Raw genomic sequence first — 7,500 nt, 5'->3', positions numbered from 1 at the left:
AAATGTATGAGAGAAATCATAAAAAATGTGTCGTTTTCATTATCAACCATTTAAAATCAATGGTTTATCGTAAGTCATTAATGCAAGTCCTAACTGCTCAGATGACGCTTTTAAGACTGCAAAGTCTTTCTTAAGACTGCAAAATCTTTGTTAACAACAAACAAAGGGGAAAAAAATATATGTTTTGACATACGGAATTCTATTTTTATTCATACTTAGACTTGTGCAAATATGTGATGGAGAGGGTAGGTTTGAATCAAATTCCTTCCAGTACACGCCTGAATGTATCGATGAATAAAACTGTAAAGGTAAATTCAAGGCAGTCATTACGTTCAACTGTGGATTCAAGTTATGGAACCAGGCCAACCTCCCCAAACATTATTTTGCACAAGACTATTTATAATTAATTTCTCCTCTGCACATCTTTACTTTATTTTCAACATGGTGATAGCATGCAGAATATGAGAAAGAAAGTTAAATCCTTCATGTGCTTTTCCAACATATATTAGAACCACAAATTTCTCCTAAACCAACAAAGCCCTCATAAACAATTAAGAAATGAATGGACATTTTAAGTCTTCCCCAGCAATTTGACCAGAAGCAGACTCAACTTTGACAACAGTCAATATGATTTATCACCATCGTACATAAACCTCAACTGTTAATTCACCCATACAATGAAAATGATATTGGAAAAACAGATCCTATTGAGGAATTTTAAAATCCTCACTTCAAAACGAAAACTTTGTTTCTATTTTGAGAACACAAACGCTGTCTGGCGCGTTAGTCTGGCAATTTTTTTCCTAAAACCCAACTAATGTAATGGCTCGTTGGTCTAGGGGTATGATTCTCGCTTAGGGTGCGAGAGGTCCCGGGTTCAAATCCCGGACGAGCCCAAGCATTTGGTGTTTTTTCTTTTGAAACACGTAGCTTCGAACTGTGTTTAATATAGTCAGCAAAAATCACTTATAGCAAAACCCTTCAAGTGCTCCAAAGAGAAGATGTTGGCATGCCACCATCAATATATATATTTCCTGGTGCTTCTGATATCACCTTTCAAAGCTAACATCTTATATTAATACTCGTTTAGCTTTTACTTAGAAATGTATGAGAGAAATCATAAAAAATGTGTCGTTTTCATTATCAACCATTTAAAATCAATGGCTTATCGTAAGTCATTAATGCAAGTCCTAACTGCTCAGATGACGCTTTTAAGACTGCAAAGTCTTTCTTAAGACTGCAAAATCTTTGTTAACAACAAACAAAGGGGAAAAAAATATATGTTTTGACATACGGAATTCTATTTTTATTCATACTTAGACTTGTGCAAATATGTGATGGAGAGGGTAGGTTTGAATCAAATTCCTTCCAGTACACGCCTGAATGTATCGATGAATAAAACTGTAAAGGTAAATTCAAGGCAGTCGTTACGTTCGACTGTGGATTCAAGTTATGGAACCAGGCCAACCTCCCCAAACATTATTTTGCACAAGACTATTTATAATTAATTTCTCCTCTGCACATCTTTACTTTATTTTCAACATGGTGATAGCATGCAGAATATGAGAAAGAAAGTTAAATCCTTCATGTGCTTTTCCAACATATATTAGAACCACAAATTTCTCCTAAACCAACAAAGCCCTCATAAACAATTAAGAAATGAATGGACATTTTAAGTCTTCCCCAGCAATTTGACCAGAAGCAGACTCAACTTTGACAACAGTCAATATGATTTATCACCATCGTACATAAACCTCAACTGTTAATTCACCCATACAATGAAAATGATATTGGAAAAACAGATCCTATTGAGGAATTTTAAAATCCTCACTTCAAAACGAAAACTTTGTTTCTATTTTGAGAACACAAACGCTGTCTGGCGCGTTAGTCTGGCAATTTTTTTCCTAAAACCCAACTAATGTAATGGCTCGTTGGTCTAGGGGTATGATTCTCGCTTAGGGTGCGAGAGGTCCCGGGTTCAAATCCCGGACGAGCCCAAGCATTTGGTGTTTTTTCTTTTGAAACACGTAGCTTCGAACTGTGTTTAATATAGTCAGCAAAAATCACTTATAGCAAAACCCTTCAAGTGCTCCAAAGAGAAGATGTTGGCATGCCACCATCAATATATATATTTCCTGGTGCTTCTGATATCACCTTTCAAAGCTAACATCTTATATTAATACTCGTTTAGCTTTTACTTAGAAATGTATGAGAGAAATCATAAAAAATGTGTCGTTTTCATTATCAACCATTTAAAATCAATGGTTTATCGTAAGTCATTAATGCAAGTCCTAACTGCTCAGATGACGCTTTTAAGACTGCAAAGTCTTTCTTAAGACTGCAAAATCTTTGTTAACAACAAACAAAGGGGAAAAAAATATATGTTTTGACATACGGAATTCTATTTTTATTCATACTTAGACTTGTGCAAATATGTGATGGAGAGGGTAGGTTTGAATCAAATTCCTTCCAGTACACGCCTGAATGTATCGATGAATAAAACTGTAAAGGTAAATTCAAGGCAGTCATTACGTTCAACTGTGGATTCAAGTTATGGAACCAGGCCAACCTCCCCAAACATTATTTTGCACAAGACTATTTATAATTAATTTCTCCTCTGCACATCTTTACTTTATTTTCAACATGGTGATAGCATGCAGAATATGAGAAAGAAAGTTAAATCCTTCATGTGCTTTTCCAACATATATTAGAACCACAAATTTCTCCTAAACCAACAAAGCCCTCATAAACAATTAAGAAATGAATGGACATTTTAAGTCTTCCCCAGCAATTTGACCAGAAGCAGACTCAACTTTGACAACAGTCAATATGATTTATCACCATCGTACATAAACCTCAACTGTTAATTCACCCATACAATGAAAATGATATTGGAAAAACAGATCCTATTGAGGAATTTTAAAATCCTCACTTCAAAACGAAAACTTTGTTTCTATTTTGAGAACACAAACGCTGTCTGGCGCGTTAGTCTGGCAATTTTTTTCCTAAAACCTAACTAATGTAATGGCTCGTTGGTCTAGGGGTATGATTCTCGCTTAGGGTGCGAGAGGTCCCGGGTTCAAATCCCGGACGAGCCCAAGCATTTGGTGTTTTTTCTTTTGAAACACGTAGCTTCGAACTGTGTTTAATATAGTCAGCAAAAATCACTTATAGCAAAACCCTTCAAGTGCTCCAAAGAGAAGATGTTGGCATGCCACCATCAATATATATATTTCCTGGTGCTTCTGATATCACCTTTCAAAGCTAACATCTTATATTAATACTCGTTTAGCTTTTACTTAGAAATGTATGAGAGAAATCATAAAAAATGTGTCGTTTTCATTATCAACCATTTAAAATCAATGGCTTATCGTAAGTCATTAATGCAAGTCCTAACTGCTCAGATGACGCTTTTAAGACTGCAAAGTCTTTCTTAAGACTGCAAAATCTTTGTTAACAACAAACAAAGGGGAAAAAAATATATGTTTTGACATACGGAATTCTATTTTTATTCATACTTAGACTTGTGCAAATATGTGATGGAGAGGGTAGGTTTGAATCAAATTCCTTCCAGTACACGCCTGAATGTATCGATGAATAAAACTGTAAAGGTAAATTCAAGGCAGTCGTTACGTTCGACTGTGGATTCAAGTTATGGAACCAGGCCAACCTCCCCAAACATTATTTTGCACAAGACTATTTATAATTAATTTCTCCTCTGCACATCTTTACTTTATTTTCAACATGGTGATAGCATGCAGAATATGAGAAAGAAAGTTAAATCCTTCATGTGCTTTTCCAACATATATTAGAACCACAAATTTCTCCTAAACCAACAAAGCCCTCATAAACAATTAAGAAATGAATGGACATTTTAAGTCTTCCCCAGCAATTTGACCAGAAGCAGACTCAACTTTGACAACAGTCAATATGATTTATCACCATCGTACATAAACCTCAACTGTTAATTCACCCATACAATGAAAATGATATTGGAAAAACAGATCCTATTGAGGAATTTTAAAATCCTCACTTCAAAACGAAAACTTTGTTTCTATTTTGAGAACACAAACGCTGTCTGGCGCGTTAGTCTGGCAATTTTTTTCCTAAAACCCAACTAATGTAATGGCTCGTTGGTCTAGGGGTATGATTCTCGCTTAGGGTGCGAGAGGTCCCGGGTTCAAATCCCGGACGAGCCCAAGCATTTGGTGTTTTTTCTTTTGAAACACGTAGCTTCGAACTGTGTTTAATATAGTCAGCAAAAATCACTTATAGCAAAACCCTTCAAGTGCTCCAAAGAGAAGATGTTGGCATGCCACCATCAATATATATATTTCCTGGTGCTTCTGATATCACCTTTCAAAGCTAACATCTTATATTAACCCCTTAAATCCGGAGGACGTACTATTACGCCCTGCAGGAACCGGCTCTAAACGCCGGCGGGCGTAATAGTACGTCCTCGCCATAATGGCCGCCCACGTGGCCGGCGCTAATCGCCCGCTGCAGATCGCGGTCTGGGGGGATGCCTGGCCCCCCAGGCAACCCCCCCTGTGGCCGGTGACCGCGATCTGCAGTCTCTGATCGCAGTGACAGGCTGTCACTGCGACCAGTATTCAGCATGTGTCAGCCGATTTCAAATCGGCTGACACATGCGGCCGGCGGCTTTCCCCTTCTGCAGATCGCGGTCGGGGGACTTACCTGGCCCCCCAGGCAGTCCCCCTGGGGTCAGTGACCGCGATCTGCTAAGTCTGAGATCGCAGTGACAGGCTGTCACTGCGATCTCAGAGCTCTCTGATCGCAGTGACAGCCTGTCACTGCGATCAGTGTTACATGTGTCAGCCTATTGGCTGACACATGTAACTGGCACAGTGATCCCCCTGCAGATTGGAAGGGGGGAGTGCTTGTACCACCCAGGCACTCCCCCCTGTGGTCAATTACCCAATCTGCAGGAGGTGATCACAGTGACAGGCAGTCACTGTGATCACTGATCCTGTGTGTCAGCCAGTGATGTGACATCACTGGCTGACACTGTCTCTGCCCCCTGTCCTGTAATAAAAATAAAATATTAGTTAAAAAAAGAAATAAAAAAAATGACAGTTACAAATAAAATATACTTAGATCATATATATTATATATATATATGATCTAAGTATATATATATATATATACACATACACACACATTTACACATACACGACGTGTATTTAAATATTAATATATATATATATATATATTAATATCAAATTACACGTAGACTGATACTGATTAAATATATATATAATTATTGTTATATATATATTTATAAATAATATAAAAAAAATAAATATGTAAATACGTAAAAAAATAAAATAAAATAAATAATTAAAAATAAAATATTAAAAAATATATAGATGTGTTTTATTTCGTTCTAACTGTATTGTGATATTAATATATATATATTTATATCAAAATACACGTAGAACGAAATAATATATATATCTATATACATAAATATATACGTATATATCACTATATATATACCTATATATAAATAAAAATATTAAAAAAAAAAATATATATATATATACGTATATATACACATATGTATATATATACATATATTAATTCTACACATATATTTATGTAATAATTTTACATAATTAGGTATCCTAATTAATTACAATTAGCGGGACCTGCCTGACCACCCATGCCGAAAGTATAGGGAATTTAATTTGCTAGCACTATATTTAACCCTATAACTTTCCAAGACACCATAAAACCTGTACATGGGGGGTACTGTTTTACTCGGGAGACTTCGCTGAACACAAATATTAGTGTTTCAAAACAGTAAAATGTATTACAACCATGATATCGCCAGTAAAAGTGACGTTTTTTGCATTTTTCACGCACAAACAGCACTTACAGGGACGATATTATTGCTGCAATACTTTTTACTGTTTTGAAACACAAATATTTGTGTTCAGCGAAGTCTCCTGAGTACAACAGTACCCCTCATGTACAGGTTTTATGGTGTTTTCAAAAATTACAGCGTCAAATATAATGCTTGTGTTTAATTTTTTTCACATTAAAATTCGCCAGATTGCTTACGTTGCCTTTATGACCCTATGGTAGCCCAAGAATGAAAATTACCCCTATGATGGCATACCATTTGCAATAGTAGACAACCAAAGGTATTGCAAATGGGGTATGTCCAGTCTTTTTTAGTAGCCACTTAGTCACAAACACTGGCCAAAATTGGCGTTTTTTGCATTTTTCACACACAAACAAATACGAACGCTAACTTTGGCCAGTGTTTGTGACCAAATGGCTACTAAAAAAGACTGGACATCGCTTATTTGCAATACCTTGGGTCGTCTACTATTGCAAATGGTATGCCATTATGGGTGTAAATTTATTTCCTGGGCTACTATACAGTCTCAAAGGCAACGTAACCAATCTGGCGAATTTCAATTTCAAATGTAACACGCTATATTTGACCCTGTAACTTCCCAAAACACCATAAAACCTGTACATAGGGGGTACTGTTTTACACGTGAGACTTTGCTGAATACAAATATGTGTATTTTATTGCAGTAAAAGCAAACAGTATTATGACATTAACAGTTAAAATGTCATGTAGAACGAAAAAAATCAAAAAAAATCTTATTTTCTCCCATTTTTTTCATATTAAATTATGTTTCATAGCTAAATATTTGATATTAAATGAAAGCCCTGTTTCCCCTGAATAAAATGATATATAATAAGGGGGGGTGCATTTAATATGAAAGAGGTGAATTACGGTTGGACAGACATATAGCGCAAATGCCAGGTTTTGTTTACGTTTTGTTTCGTTCACAACTTGTACATTTGGCTGCGGTGTTAAGGGGTTAATACTCGTTTAGCTTTTACTTAGAAATGTATGAGAAAAATCATAAAAAATGTGTCGTTTTCATTATCAACCATTTAAAATCAATGGTTTATCGTAAGTCATTAATGCAAGTCCTAACTGCTCAGATGACGCTTTTAAGACTGCAAAGTCTTTCTTAAGACTGCAAAATCTTTGTTAACAACAAACAAAGGGGAAAAAATACATGTTTTGACATACGGAATTCTATTTTTATTCATACTTAGACTTGTGCAAATATGTGATGGAGAGGGTAGGTTTGAATCAAATTCCTTCCAGTACACGCCTGAATGTATCGATGAATAAAACTGTAAAGGTAAATTCAAGGCAGTCGTTACGTTCGACTGTGGATTCAAGTTATGGAACCAGGCCAACCTCCCCAAACATTATTTTGCACAAGACTATTTATAATTAATTTCTCCTCTGCACATCTTTACTTTATTTTCAACATGGTGATAGCATGCAGAATATAAGAAAGAAAGTTAAATCCTTCATGTGCTTTTCCAACATATATTAGAACCACAAATTTCTCCTAAACCAACAAAGCCCTCATAAACAATTAAGAAATGAATGGACATTTTAAGTCTTCCCCAGCAATTTGACCAGAAGCAGACTCA

At 35.8% G+C, this 7,500-nt stretch overlaps 4 non-coding genes across 4 annotated transcripts; all 4 read left to right on the top strand.

The window, feature by feature from the left end:
• Positions 1 to 824: 824 nt before the first annotated feature.
• Positions 825 to 896, top strand: TRNAP-AGG (transfer RNA proline (anticodon AGG)). Its single transcript has one exon. It is a non-coding gene; the product is annotated as a tRNA-Pro (tRNA).
• Positions 897 to 1,925: 1,029 nt separating this feature from the next.
• On the top strand, positions 1,926 to 1,997 carry TRNAP-AGG (transfer RNA proline (anticodon AGG)). The gene has a single exon. It is a non-coding gene; the product is annotated as a tRNA-Pro (tRNA).
• Positions 1,998 to 3,026: 1,029 nt separating this feature from the next.
• TRNAP-AGG (transfer RNA proline (anticodon AGG)) lies at positions 3,027 to 3,098 on the top strand. Its single transcript has one exon. It is a non-coding gene; the product is annotated as a tRNA-Pro (tRNA).
• A 1,029-nt stretch (positions 3,099 to 4,127) lies between these two features.
• Positions 4,128 to 4,199, top strand: TRNAP-AGG (transfer RNA proline (anticodon AGG)). Its single transcript has one exon. It is a non-coding gene; the product is annotated as a tRNA-Pro (tRNA).
• Positions 4,200 to 7,500: the final 3,301 nt, after the last annotated feature.

The sequence above is a fragment of the Pelobates fuscus genome, chromosome 6, assembly GCF_036172605.1.
Source record: "Pelobates fuscus isolate aPelFus1 chromosome 6, aPelFus1.pri, whole genome shotgun sequence".
NCBI lineage: Eukaryota > Metazoa > Chordata > Amphibia > Anura > Pelobatidae > Pelobates > Pelobates fuscus.
This window is presented reverse-complemented; position numbering and strand designations above follow the sequence as displayed.